Consider the following 14,514-nt stretch of genomic DNA (forward strand, 5'->3'; position numbering starts at 1 on the left):
GGCATCTGTGGTCCATATGTGACAACACCTTCTTGTATCTCACTGTTAAACTGATCCAATTGTTCAAAACAGCTTCCCAGACGGCACTAATTTCTTTATGAATAATCTTTTGAGCACGACGTGTCAATTTCTTTACTATTTTGAAGCAGGCATTGTATGTGACAGAACCGGAGGTTTTAAAACACATAGAAAGTCCATTTGGCTGATCGAGCCAAACTGCCTCGCTGCCATCCGATGCCATCCAGTCAGTACCAATCCCCACATCCTTTCCTAAGGATCATCAGTTCTTTCTGCAAGTACTTTCCTGGTTCCCTTTAAAATCAATGACTCCAGGGCCCTTTCAGTCAGTTAGTTCCAGATCACAACCACCTCCTGAGTGACAAAGGTTTTTATCAAGATAACCCGGAAAACAAATTAGCCTCCACAGCTCAAAATGAACAAAACAAAAATAACTGCATTGCCCCCAAGTTTTTGGAGAGAAGATTTGTCTTATGAAAATCAATCTTATCTTTTTCGGAATATCTAAACCCCTATAGTTGGCTTGTAGGTTTAAAAATTGAAAACATAACCATCAAACTGCTGGTTTACAATAATTTTGTCTTACTCTTTTTTTTACAGTATATGCCGTCCCCTTTAACAAAGTGCTTCTGTTAACTGCTCCTGTATTTCTGCCTATGGCCCATGGCAATACTTTGAAATGTTCCCATTCATTCAGCATAGTAATACCATGCCTGGTATAAAAGTAGTCACTTTTCGATGCGCCTTCAACAATGTCAGATTGTGCACAAGCCCTCCTTTGTTTAACCTATTAAAAAGCCCTTGTCAAGCACACAACAACTTTTTCACAGTTTGGTAATTTGCTTTTGGTGTGTTATACCCAGTAGTGTTGAAGTGCTAAACGTTTATGTGTAGGAAGGAACTGCAGATGCTGGCTTACACCGAAGATAGACACAAAAAAGCTGGAGTAACTCAACGGGTCAGGCAACATCTCTGGAGGAAAGGAATAGGTTTCGGGTTGAGACCTTCCTTCAGACTGAAGAAGCCGAACCCGCTGAGTTGCTCCAGCGTTTTGTGCCTATAAATGTTAATGTTTCCTCCCCAACTTTGGCCACTCTTATCAAACATCCACAGCACCACTTGGTTCTGCTTAATTCCATTCCAGCTGACTAAATTTATTTTCATTGACATTTCCCCACACAAGTGTTATACATTAAGAGATTCAGGCAAAATTACAATTAAAATGCAATGCAAAAGCAATCAGTTTTATTAACAGCACCTGGATCTTTCAAAAACACTTCAATTGTTTGCTGTCCAATATCAACTTAAAGAGGAACACTATTTATTTATGAAATTCCATTATTTATGCCACAGTGTTAGTAATGGCAGAAAAGGCCAACTAAGTGTCAAATCACAGGAGTCTAAAGAAGGGTCTCGACCCAAAACGTCACCTATTCCTTTTCTCCAGAGATACTGTCTAACCCGCTGAGTTACTCCAGCTTTTTGTGTCTATCTTCGGAGCTGTGATGAAAACTTTAAAATGTGAAATAACTTGTTGCTATTGAGGGAGTGCAGCGTAGGTTCACTAGGTTAATTCCCGGAATGGCGGGACTGTCGTATGTTGAAAGACTGGAGCGACTGGGCTTGTATACACTGGAATTAGAAGGATGAGAGGGGATCTTATTGAAACATATAAGATTATTAAGGGATTGGACTCGCTGGAGGCAGGAAATATGCTCCCAATGTTGGGGGACTCCAGAATCAGGGGCCACAGTTTAAGAATAAGGGGTAGGCCATTTAGAACGGAGATGAGGAAAAACCTTTTCACTCAGAGAGTTGTGAATCTGTGGAGCCAATTCTCTGGATGCTTTCAAGAGAGAGTTAGATTAAGGATAGCGGAGTCAGGGGGTATGGGGAGAGGGCAGGAACGAGGTACTGATTGTGGATGATCAGTCATGATCACATTGAATGGCGGAGTTGGCTCGAAGGGCCGAGTGGCCTACTCCTGCACCTATTGTCTATTGTCTATTGAAATCAGCCATTATTTCACATGCTTTTAGAATGCTGTTTGTTGCCAGGTTTTCTCTCAAAGCAAAAATTGTGCGTACTTTATTTTGCTTCTGACACTCATTTGAGCGTTTATAGATTAGCATAAAACAGCAACATAAGAATGGCAAATGTTTGTCAACATAATCGAATCTTAAATGCTTCCTCGGTTCAGGGCTATTAGAAATGGACAATAAATGTTGACATTGTCAGCGATGTCCACATCCTGAAAATAAATAACTTAAACTTTTTTTTTTAACTTAGCAGTTGTAGAACTCTAGCGAAACAGACACGAGCTTACAAAAACAAGCAACCTTGAATTATAGTCTAGAAGCCTACAGGAGGAAGAGAAAATAAATCTGAATCACTCAAAATCCTTTTTTTTTTTTAAGTGATTGTTTTCTCCTGAAACTAAAATTTCTACTGTCCAAAATAATGAAAATACGTACTTCATAAAAGCATTTTTAATCTTGTTCCATGGCCTTAGGGAAACCGGGACTCCAATTTTATACTTTTGCTCAGCCATAATTATGAGCTGAAAACAGGTTATACAGTTTATATTACAAGACTGTCAGTTACATGTTGTGCCAACGAGAAGGCTTCTCACCAATAGATGATGTGATATCTATTCGGTTGATTTTCCGTAGATTGCGTGGGAAAATACAGCTTTAATTTTTAAAATGTTTAGTTCTTTTTCGAGTTTGTAAAGCCACTATAATTTCTCAAAGATTCCAACAGTCCTGCCCGACTCCACAGCAAAACTTCATAGAGAAGATTAGAACAGGAGGAAGTTGACCAGAAGCAGCTACTTATGTCTGCTCCACCATTCAATAAGTTCACGGCTGACCTGTTACCTTGGTGACACTCACCTGCACTAAATCATATCTCTCAACCGCCTTCATATCAGAAAATCTACTGATTTCTGTACGTTTTATAAAACACAGTTTCGTTCAGCACGATCTGACAACCAGTTAATTTGTACATTTGCTTTCAATTAATATTTTTCAGAAAAATGATTTAATCAGAATCACAAATCAATTTCTTCTTTCTTTAAAAAAAATAACAACACTTGGCGAGACCAAGCACAGGCTCGGCGATCGTTTCGCTCAACACCTCCGCTCAGTCCGCCTTAATGTTCCTGATCTCCCGGCTGCTCAGCACTTTAACACCCCCTCCCACTCCAATCTGACCTTTCTGTCCTGGACCTCCTCCATTGTCAGAGTGAGGCCCAGCACAAATTGGAGGAACAGCACCTCATATTTTGCTTGGGTAGCTTACACCCCAGTGGTATGAACAGTGACTTCTCTCACTTCAAATAGCCCTTGCTTTCCCTCTCTCTCTCCATCCCCTCCCCCTTCCCTGTTCTCCCACCAGTCTTACTGTCTCCAACTACATTCTATCTCTGTCCCGAGCACTCCCCTGAAGAAGGGTCTAGACCCGAAACGTCACCCATTCCTTCTCCAGTGATGCAGCCTACCCTGCTGAGTTACTCCAGCACTTTGTGTCTATCCATAACACTTTAGAAGTTTGGTGAATTGACAAACAATGGATTTGATTCTTTCAGTCACTATTTAGCGAAGGAAATTGGTGCCAAGATAAAAGATCAGCTGTGAACGGCAGGCACAAGGAGCCAAGTGCTTGTCTCATGCCTCTATGTCCTAATGTTGGGAGTTTATTAGGTCACCATTCACCCCATTAAAAGTTGCTCACAAAAGACTTGCAAATTCCAGAAAATTTACTTCAGTTTTCTGATGCAGTCTGAACTCCTCCCCTTTTAAAAGGTATATGCGTCATCCAGAAACAGGATAGTTAGGAGGAGGCTAATCAACTAATCCATTTTTTAAGATAGGCACAAAATGCTGGAGTAACTCAGGCAGCATCTATGGATAGAAGGAATGGGTGACGTTTCGGGTCGAGACCCTTCTTCAGACTGAAGAAGGGTCTCGAACTGAAACGTCACCTGTTCCTTTTCTTTAGAGATGCTGCCTGTCCTGCTGAGTTACTCCAGCATTTTATCTTCGGTGTAAACCAGCATCTGCAGTTCCTACGTAATCCCTTTTTTAAAATCTGCACAGAAGAAAAAGCAGTGAAAAGTAGACAATATAAATTCAATTTAAAACATTGCAAAGGAAACAAAATAAAAAGTGTAATAAATAGATGAACCAGCATTATGAAAAAAATGTTAAAAATGCAACGTATTAATTTTGTACTGAGGAAGTGTGACATCCCATTTGCAAAGTTTGTGTTTTAGGGACAGAGAAATTATCATAGTGGGCAATATCTTACACTTCTTTAAAAATTCAGTCACTCTTCACTGAACAAGCCTCAAGCTTTTCGTCACTGGTTGTGCAATGAGAGTGGATAGTTATTTTTTAAATTTAATTTAATTAGTAATTAGTTTGCATCCATGCAATGATTGTATTGCTTTCTTAAGGGGAGTGTGCAAAGTCACAGTTTTTGCTACCTAGTTACACCAACACAAGATGATAGTCCAAGTAATAATCACATTGCTTCTTTCTGCCATACCCTCCATATTTCAGAAATCCAATATCTTGTATTTTCCTGACCCACCGAGGCACTCAAGCATTTTGTGTCTATCTTCAGTGTATACACAATAGACAATAGACAATAGGTGCAGGAGTAGGCTATTTGGCCCTTCGAGCCAGCACCGCCATTCAATGTGATCATGGCTGATCATTCACAATCAGTACCCCGTTCCTGCCTTCTCCCCATGCCCCCTGACTCCGCTATCTTTAAGAGCTCTATCTAGCTCCCTCTTGAAAGCATCCAGAAAATTGGCCTCCACTGCCTTCTGAGGCAGAGAATTCCACAGATTTACAACTCTCTGACTGAAAAGGTTTTTCTTCATCTCTGTTCTAAATGGCCTAGTCCTTATTCTTAAACTGTGGCCCCTGGTTCTGGACTCCCCCAACATTTGGATCATGTTTCCTGCGTCCATTCCTGCCTCTAACATGTAAACCAGCATCTGCAGTTCCTTCCTACACATTTTGCCTGCTTCACTGCAAAATCTCCTTAAGGAATGCCTACTTTGAAGAAGTTCTCCTCCTCTGTCCAACAAGAGTTCTGCAACATCCTCTCTTGCTGCTCTGTGATTCCTCCTGCACCCCAGCTCCACAACCGTGTTTTAACCAAGACTCAGGACTGCTTTATTGTCGTATGGCCCAAAACAGAACAACAGCACAACAGATGTGTAAACATAGTATAATCCTCTTTGGTGACCCTCGACTCTATCCTTGATCGGACTTGCACTAAACGTTATTCTATTATCAGATTCAAAACTTCTCCCAAATTCCAATTTTTAGCCATGGAAGGGAGGATGCTAAATATTGTCCAACCAATAATAACATTAAGAGCCAACATTAAGTCCTGCCATTGTTAACGAGAAAATATTAGGGCATTTTGATACAAACTTGGTACGACTCTGCAATTTAAAAAAAAACCCTATATTTGCAATTGGGAAGTTCAACGATATGTTCGTGAAATAATAGGAACTTGACATAATCTAATCAAGGAAATGACAGAAATAAAATGTATGACATGCAAAAATAATTCTCCAGATGGTGTTTTGCAAATCTAATAAGTGACCTAGATGTCATACACATGATAAAACATCAGACTTTAAATGTCTCCATAGAAAACTTCTGGTTGGTCTACACTGATGAAAAGCTAATTAGAAATTTATTCTCAATTCAAATCAGATCGATAATTAGGACAGTATGGTTCAAATGTCATACGGTCATAAGGAACAGTAGAATTAGGCTTTTCGGCCCATCAAGTCTATGCCATTCAATCATGGCCGATCTATCTCTCCCTCCTAACCCCATTCTCCTGCCTCTCCCCATAACTGACACCAGTACTAATCAAGAATCTATCTATCTCTGCCTTAAAAATATCCACTGACTTGGCCTCCACAGCCTTCTGTGGCAAAGAATTCCACAAATTCACCACCCTCTGACTAAAATGTCTTTTAGTAGTTAGCACATACATGGCCCGTCATAATTCACCAAAGGATAAACTCATAGATTGGAACATGGAAGATATAAAGTTTACTTTGATAATTCTGGTAATGAAAGAATGATTATGAAATGATTAGTAAGCAAATTTTCATCTGTTATTGACCTAACATATTATATATTGTAACATTATATATTATAACATATTATAGCTGACCTAGGGATGTGCTCTAGATATTCGAGTGCTGGAAAGATTTGGGAACCACATTTTCCACCAAGTTTGCAATACATGTTTAATATGATTCAAATACTTTAAACCAATATACTATTTTCTGAGCGAAATGATCCGATGTGTAGATACTTCCACCATTGTCACTGAGACCCTACAACCTAGATTTACCAGACATTCTCCAAGGTAATAGCCATCATTTCTGTCCACCCAAGGTATGAATTGAAAAGGGGACACAGCAAGATGGGTCAGTGGCTTGACCCAACTCTTTACAGACACTCCCCGAATTGTGAAAGGCAGCAATTTGTGGCTGAATCTCATTGAATGCTCATTCACAACCCCATTGGAACTGTCATATTACTGCTCTCTGACCAAGGGGTACAATGCAGTCGGGGCTCACTGGAGCACCGCTCCAGCACCTCTGTAAAGAAAAAGGCAAAATAAACAGCGGGGAATTTATCAGTGGCCGCTCCGGCACCTAAAGAATTAGCACTGCAACACTGTATGACGTGACCTTCCATGCACATTTCTGCACCAAATCCACAATGGCATCTAGGAGCAGTAATTTGGTGTCAGGAGACTACAGTTACATACCTGGGCATTAGGGCCTGGCACATTCAGGGAGCTCACAGGAGAGAACAATGGTTCCCTGATCAGCTCAAGATGTCATCCTCATAAAAGGACATCAACTGAATTTCATTTGTAGAAAGGAACTGCAGATGCTGGTTTAAACCGAAGATAGCCACAAAAAGCTGGAGCAACTCAGCAGGTGAGGCAGCCTCTCAGTCTGAAGAAGGGGTCTCGACCCGAAACGTCACCTATTCCTTCTCTCCAGAGATGCTGCCTGACCTACTGGGTTACTCCAGCATTTTGTGTCTATCTTCAACTAAATGTAATTATTTACTTGCAGGGATTCCTCTGGTCTATGATCCACCTCCTTGATCTGGCCCAGTGTGGAATTATTCCCCTATTTTCCCCAAACAGGCTTCCAAAATACCAAGTGAAAGATGGATTTGGCTGCGTTTCTGCAGGAGACACATCAGCATTCTCAAACTCAACTCTCAATTCAAGTGTGGTAAATGATTGCCCTCATTTTAACTAAAACACCTCTCCTATCCTGGCTTCTGATGCTGGCTGGCAGTTAATATTGTATTTCCACACATTCTGTTTGCATTTGTTTCTTTAGGCAAAGACAGGTTCTCTGTTCTAAATAAGACGAAACAGCTTATCATGATTATATTATCTATTCAATTTAGAACCCTAAAGGTAGCAATTGTATCACGTCTCAACTTACTCTTTTCCAGTGAGTTGTTTAGTTGGCAATATTATTTCTCATAATCCAATCTTTAAATCATCATGGTTATTCTCTTTTGCATTTTCAGCAAAACTCCCTGCGCTAAGTGCATGCAGTATTCTGAAAATGACTACGCTAATGAGTTATATAGTGCAACAATTACCTCACAATTTCACCTCAATGTCTTAATGTGTAGAGAACAGGGGAAGTCTGTTTTTATCACCATCACATACATCACTCTTTCCTAACCACAGAGCCAAATAAAGGAAAGCAGAAGTGTAATTTTTCCCGTAGTTTATATTGATGAAGGTATGGCGAGTCCGAAACTTGTTGGTTGTAGAAGAAGTTTATTGCAGCCGCAATCTTCGAATACAGAGTTAAACAACAAGGTACAGGACAACCAATACAAACTTACTGTCTTCCTTGAAGACTTTGCCGAACTGGCTAAATCGGGCGCCAAACGCGCACATGACATCGCTGGCCAATCAGCGATGTCGCTCTCTGGACCAATCCCTATGGTCGCGTTCCCACGTGACCTCGCTGGCCAATCCGAGGGTTCGACGACCTGGACCATTCTCTATGGTCGCTACATGACCCCCCCCAGAACCCGAGGTGCGGAACCTAGCAGGGAGCCGGATTTCGCGACCATAACGAGTACGGAGAGGGACAGCCTGAACCACAGGAGCCGGAGGTTCCGGACTTGGCGGAACAGCCGGAACGAGAGGTTCTGGAGGAACTACCGGAACGGGGGGTCCTGGAGGGACTGCCGGAACGGGGGGTCCTGGAGGAACTGTCGGAACGGGGGGTCCCGTACTGAGCGGAACTAACGGAGGTCGGCCTCTCCTAGGGGTTTGACCGACCAGGACTGGTTGATCCGGGTCCAAATGGGCAGGTTTGAGCCGGGACACCGAGACGAGCTCACTCTTGCCGCACATGTCTAAGGTGAAGGTAGCCGTTCCCTTACGTAAAACCCGGAACGGCCCTTGATAGACCCTCTGCAACGGGGCGCGATGGGCATCTTTACGCAGAAAAACAAACTCACAGTCCTTCAGGGAAGACGGTTCATGTACCATGGGACACCCATGACGTGAAGTCGGAACTGGAGCCAGGGAGCCCACCCGTTCCCGGAGAGATGCTAACACTGATGGGACAGTAGGCAGCAGGTCTGAAGGGTCCGGAAACAGATCTCCGGGTACTCGAAGTGTCGAGCCATATACTAGCTCTGCGGACGACGCACCGAGATCTGGCTTAGGAGCAGTCCGGATGCCCAAAAGAACCCAAGGGAGTTGGTCTACCCAGTCCAGGCCTTCAAGCCTTGCACTGAGGGACGCCTTAAGTTGGTGGTGGAACCTTTCTACGAGTCCATTTGCCTGGGGGTGATATGCAGTCGTGGGTTGTAACTTGGACCCGTACAGTTCTGCCAGCGCGGCCCAGAGGGACGAAGTGAACTGTGGCCCTCTGTCAGTGGTAATAACTGCCGGGACCCCGAAACGAGCTACCCAATGAAGGGCCAAAGCCCTAGCACAAGACGCTGACGAAATATCAGACAATGGGAAAGCCTCAGGCCACCGGGTGAACCGATCCACCACCGTGAGGAGGTGGGTGTAGCCCCGGGAGGAAGGCAAAGGCCCGACCAAATCCACGTGGATGTGAAAAAAACGAACAGCCGGGACCTCGAAATCCTGTACGGGGGGCTGGACGTGGCGCTGGACTTTAGCGGTCTGGCAGGGCACGCAGGAACGTGCCCACCCCGCTACCTGTTTCCGCAGGCCATGCCAGACAAACCTTGCTGCTACCAAGGCAGAGGTGGAGCGGATGGACGGGTGCGCCAGCCCATGAATGGCATCGAAAACCCGGCGCTGAAGGGAGGGCGGTACTACCGGCCTGGGACGGGGAAGAGAAACATCGCACCAGACTTTCGTGCCCTCCGACCCACAAGCTACCTGGGCCAACTTCAATCCCGAAGTGGTGGACCGGTAAGCCGAAACGGTATCCGCTAGGAGCTGTGCCTCCGCAAGCTCCTGGTGATCCACTTCGCAGTCCACCGCCGAAATAGGGGGAGAAGCAGGTCTAGACAGGGCGTCAGCAACGCCATTAAGCTTACCCGCGACATGATGGACATCGGTGGTAAATTCGGAGATAGCAGTCAGGTGCCGCTGCTGGCGGGCCGACCATGGGTCAGACAATTTCAAAAAAGCAAATGTTAATGGCTTGTGGTCCGTAAATGCCACAAATGGGCGGCCCTCGAGGAAGTACCTGAAGTGACGAACAGCTAAATAGAGAGCCAGAAGCTCTCGGTCAAATGCGCTATATTTCAGCTCGGCCGAATTTAGTTGCCGGCTGAAAAACGCTAAAGGCTGCCAACGGCCACCGACCTGCTGCTCCAGAACCCCGCCCACCGCCACGTCAGAGGCGTCAACCGTCAGGGCCGTGGGGGCGGAGGGGCTCGGATGGACCAACATGGTGGCGTCTGCCAAGGCTGCCTTAGCTGCCGTAAAAGCCGACTCTGCGGTCGGGGACCACAACAACTCTACCGGATTCCCTGCAAGGCATTGGAAAAGCGGGCGCATGACTCGCGCCGCTGCCGGAACGAACCTATGGTAGAAATTAACCATGCCTACGAACTCCTGCAGCCCTTTTACTGTGGTGGGCCTGGGAAATGCCCGGATAGCCTCCACCTTCTCGGGCAAAGGGGAGGCGCCGGCAGGGGTAATTCTGTGCCCTAGAAAATCAAGAGCAGGAAGGCCCGAATTGACATTTGGAGGGTTGGATAATGAGCCCGTGGTCTTGGAGCCGCTGGAACACGGTCCGCAAATGGGCCTGGTGTTCCTGCACTGAGGGGCTGGCGACCAGGATGTCGTCTAAATAAATAAACAAAAAGGGTAAACCCCGGCCCACGCGGTCCATCAGTCGCTGGAAAGCCTGTGCCGCGTTCTTTAAACCGAAAGGCATACGCAACCATTCAAACAACCCGAACGGAGTAATAGTTGCAGTTTTCTGTATGTCCTCCGGTCGCACCGGAATCTGATGGTATCCTCGCACCAAATCGATTTTGGAAAACACCACCGCTCCTTCCAGCCCAGATGAAAAATCCTGTAGGTGCGGTATGGGGTAGCGATCAGCCGTGGTGACAGCATTGAGACGCCGATAATCGCCACATGGTCTCCACCCCCCAGATGCCTTGGAGACCATGTGTAACGGCGAGGCCCACGGGCTGTCAGACTGACGGACAATTCCCATTTCCTCCATCTTCCTGAACTCCGCCCTTGCCACCACCAGTTTGTCTGGCGGTAGTCTCCTGGCCCGAGCGAAAACGGGAGGGCCTTCGGTGCGGATGTGATGGACCACACCGTGCTTAGCCGAAGGTGTGTCAAAACGTTGGACGAGCAGCTCTGGAAACTCTGCCAGAATCGCAGCATACGAGTCGGGGGCCGCGACGACGGCCTGGACAGTAGGGCTGGGCGAGGAGGCGATTGTCGGAGCGACGTGCTCATCTTCGGCAGAGGGTCGGAGGTCGTTACCGCGGACATCAGGAACCAGTGAAAAAGCCCAGAGAAAATCTGCGCCCAGGATCACTTGTTTGACGTCGGCTATGATAAATGGCCATTCGTACGTGCGGAGGCCTAACACAAGGGACATCTTCCGTGTACCGAAAGTGCGAATTGGGCTGCCATTAACCGCGATGAGGGTGGGACCTGTCTTACCCGATCTGGTTTCGAGGTCGGTCGGCGGCACTATGCTGACGATGGCTCCCGTGTCTACCAAAAATTCTGTGTCCGGGAATCGATCATGGACATAGAGGCGCCGGTTCTGGCCAATCGTAACTGCCCCTATGTACGATCGGCCGAGGCATTTCCCGCGAAGGTACAAGGCAAACGACAGTTGCGGGATTCGTTACCCCATCGTAGGTGATAATAGCACCAGCCGCGCTTGTGCGGATCTTTTTGGCGGGCTTTCGGAGAATTGGCGGGAGACGTGGCGCCATCTTGCCGTCGCTGTGGCGTGGTCACTGATGTCGAGACTTTGTTGATTGAACCACTTGCCTTGTTTTTTGCCGCTATGAGCGCGTCCGCTTTCGCTGCATATGCTTCGGGGTCCTTAAAAGAACAATCCGTGAGCAGCAGTCGGACATCCTCGGGAAGTTTCTCGCGGAATGCCTGTTCGAACATAGGGCAATCCATATGCTCACCGGCTAGCATCATCATTTCGGCCATTAGGACGGAAGGCAGTTGGTCTCCAAGATCCGGTAGGTGCAGAAGTTTTGCCGCACCACCATGCTTATTAAACCCGAAGGTTCGCAGTAATACTTTCTTCATGGCCTCGTACTTGTTTTCCGCAGGTGGATTCACGATGAACCGCATCACGCGCTTGGTTGTGTCCGGCGATAGAGCGCTGACGAGGTAGAAGTACTTCGTGGATTCGTCCGACACCTTCTTTATATGAAATTGAGCCTCGGCGTGGATAAACCAAGCTTGCGGTGCGTGCGTCCAAAACAACGGAAGATGAACGCCTGCCGCGCTTGACTCCGGTGTGCCCTGCTCGGTCATCGTCAACGAGGCGTCGGGTTCCTGCTCAGTCGGTGATCGTCCAGATCACGTCGGGGTCACCAATATGGCGAGTCCGAAACTTGTTGGTTGTAGAAGAAGTTTATTGCAGCCGCAATCTTCGAATACAGAGTTAAACAACAAGGTACAGGACAACCAATACAAACTTACTGTCTTCCTTGAAGACTTCGCCGAACTGGCTAAATCGGGCGCCAAACGCGCACATGACATCGCTGGCCAATCAGCGATGTCGCTCTCTGGACCAATCCCTATGGTCGCGTTCCCACGTGACCTCGCTGGCCAATCCGAGGGTTCGACGACCTGGACCATTCTCTATGGTCGCTACAAAGGCATTAAATAAAATGTGCCGTAGTTATTGTTGGAAAGAAGAACACCATTTCTTGCCAGTGTTGAAGACATTAATTTGGAAAATCACCAAGGGAACTGAGAAAGAAACAGCAGGTCTAAGTGGCGAAATATGGGAAGAACAAATAAGCACCTCCATTATGCATCTGCATCTTAAAGTAACATTGCAAATCCCCGTGGGAGCTTGATAAAATGTTCATATTGCAAAATCGAAAAACAAAGGTATTTGTGGAAAAAGGAAATACTGTGAGGAGCCATCTTTTTCAAAATTAAAACGTTAATATTCTCACTTTATTCTTATCACTTGATTGCCCTAGCAATTTTTTTTAATGTTACACTAATAGAATATCATGTTTAACTGTCCAGAATGCAAGATATATTAGAATATAATTTACAGTGCAAAATGGACGGTAAATAGTTTTAAAACATCTTTTCCATTGCTCTTTTACCTTATTAAATTTTAATGGGTTATGGTTTATTTATTGAAATACATCAGTTATTCCTCTTTGAGAAAATCAATTTATATTAAAATTATATCTAATGGCAAGACTGTCCAGCCTCGGGTAATGAATGAGTTATGTTTTTAAATATCAGGTATCACAAAAAGCTGGAGTAACTCAACGGGTCAGGCAGCATCTCAGGAGAAGTATGTCTCCAAGTTCATTTTATTTGTAAATTGGAAAATACACACAAAAAAGCAATGTAATATTGTAATGGCATCTCCACAGTATTGCAATGAATGGTATCAAAAGCACTGTGGACTATATATATATATATATATATATATATATATATAGAGAGAGAGAGAGAGAGAGAGAGAGAGAGAGAGAGAGAGAGAGAGAGAGAGAGAGAGAGAGAGAGAGAGAGAGAGAGAGAAGGGGCGAGGAGGAGGGGGAAAGAGTGGGAGGGGAGAGGGAGAGGGATGGGGAGGGGGAAGGAGAGGGAGAGGGAGAAGGGGAGCAGGAGGGGGAGGGGAAGGGGAGATAGAGAAGAAACAAGTTCTGCCATTTCTAGGAATTAATGTGTGTGCATACATCACATCACAGAGTTTAATAATATTATATTATGGGAACTCATTCATATGCAAGGATGACCATAAGTCAGATGCTTGTAATGCGGAGATTGTCGGTATTCTGGGGATGTATTCCTCATTCATATAATGCACCAATATTAACTGCCAAATATGTAAAATACCATGTTCGCCAGTGTGCGTTATTAAAGATGAAGCAATCTACCAAAATACGCAGTCCTAGACTGTAACCCATAAAATTCAACAATGCAGTGATCTGTATCTGAACCCTGGTGACTGGAGATCATGTGTAGCACAAAATGCTCGGTGGTTGTGTTGGGGAGGAAGCTCGTGTGCTAGTTTGCCCATCAGAGCTCATTTGGGAAAATATATCACGTCATCTCTCAATGTGCTGATTTAGTTCCAATGAATACATAAAGCAGAGCACAGCATCGCAGTCATTGCCATTGGCCTAAGGGCAAGATGGATCCAATGGTTCCAACTCCCATTAAACCCATGCTGTTTACTTGCAGGATTTTCAATTAGACGTTAATGTAGTCCAAGTTGGAGTCGAGCACAGCTCTATGTCTTTTCTGACCTGACGGCAATGTCTGGAATCCACAGGCAGTGATGTTGCAGAAGATCATGTTTCTTGACTGCAAAGCGTCAGTAGATCGCCATTGCTCACAGACATTGACGTGACAACCATCATCTCCCCATGGAGAATGAGAGCAATTAAATCGTCCTTTACACCAACACAAGATGATAGTCCAAGTAATAATCACATTGTTTCTTTCTGCCATACCTTCCATATTTCAGATATCCACTATCTCGTATCTTCCTGTCCCGCAGAGTTATTCCAGCATTTTGTGTCTCTCCAGTGTAAACCATCATCTGCAGTCCTTTTCAAGAGAGAGTTAGATTTAGCTCTTAGGGCTAAGGGAATCAAGGGATATGGGGAAAAGGCAGGAACGGGGTACTGATTTTGGATGATCAGCCATGATCATATTGAATGGCGGTTCTGGCTCGAAAGGCCGAATGGCCTATTCCTGCAC

Source organism: Rhinoraja longicauda, chromosome 6 (genome assembly GCF_053455715.1).
Source record: "Rhinoraja longicauda isolate Sanriku21f chromosome 6, sRhiLon1.1, whole genome shotgun sequence".
Taxonomy (NCBI): Eukaryota; Metazoa; Chordata; class Chondrichthyes; order Rajiformes; family Arhynchobatidae; genus Rhinoraja; species Rhinoraja longicauda.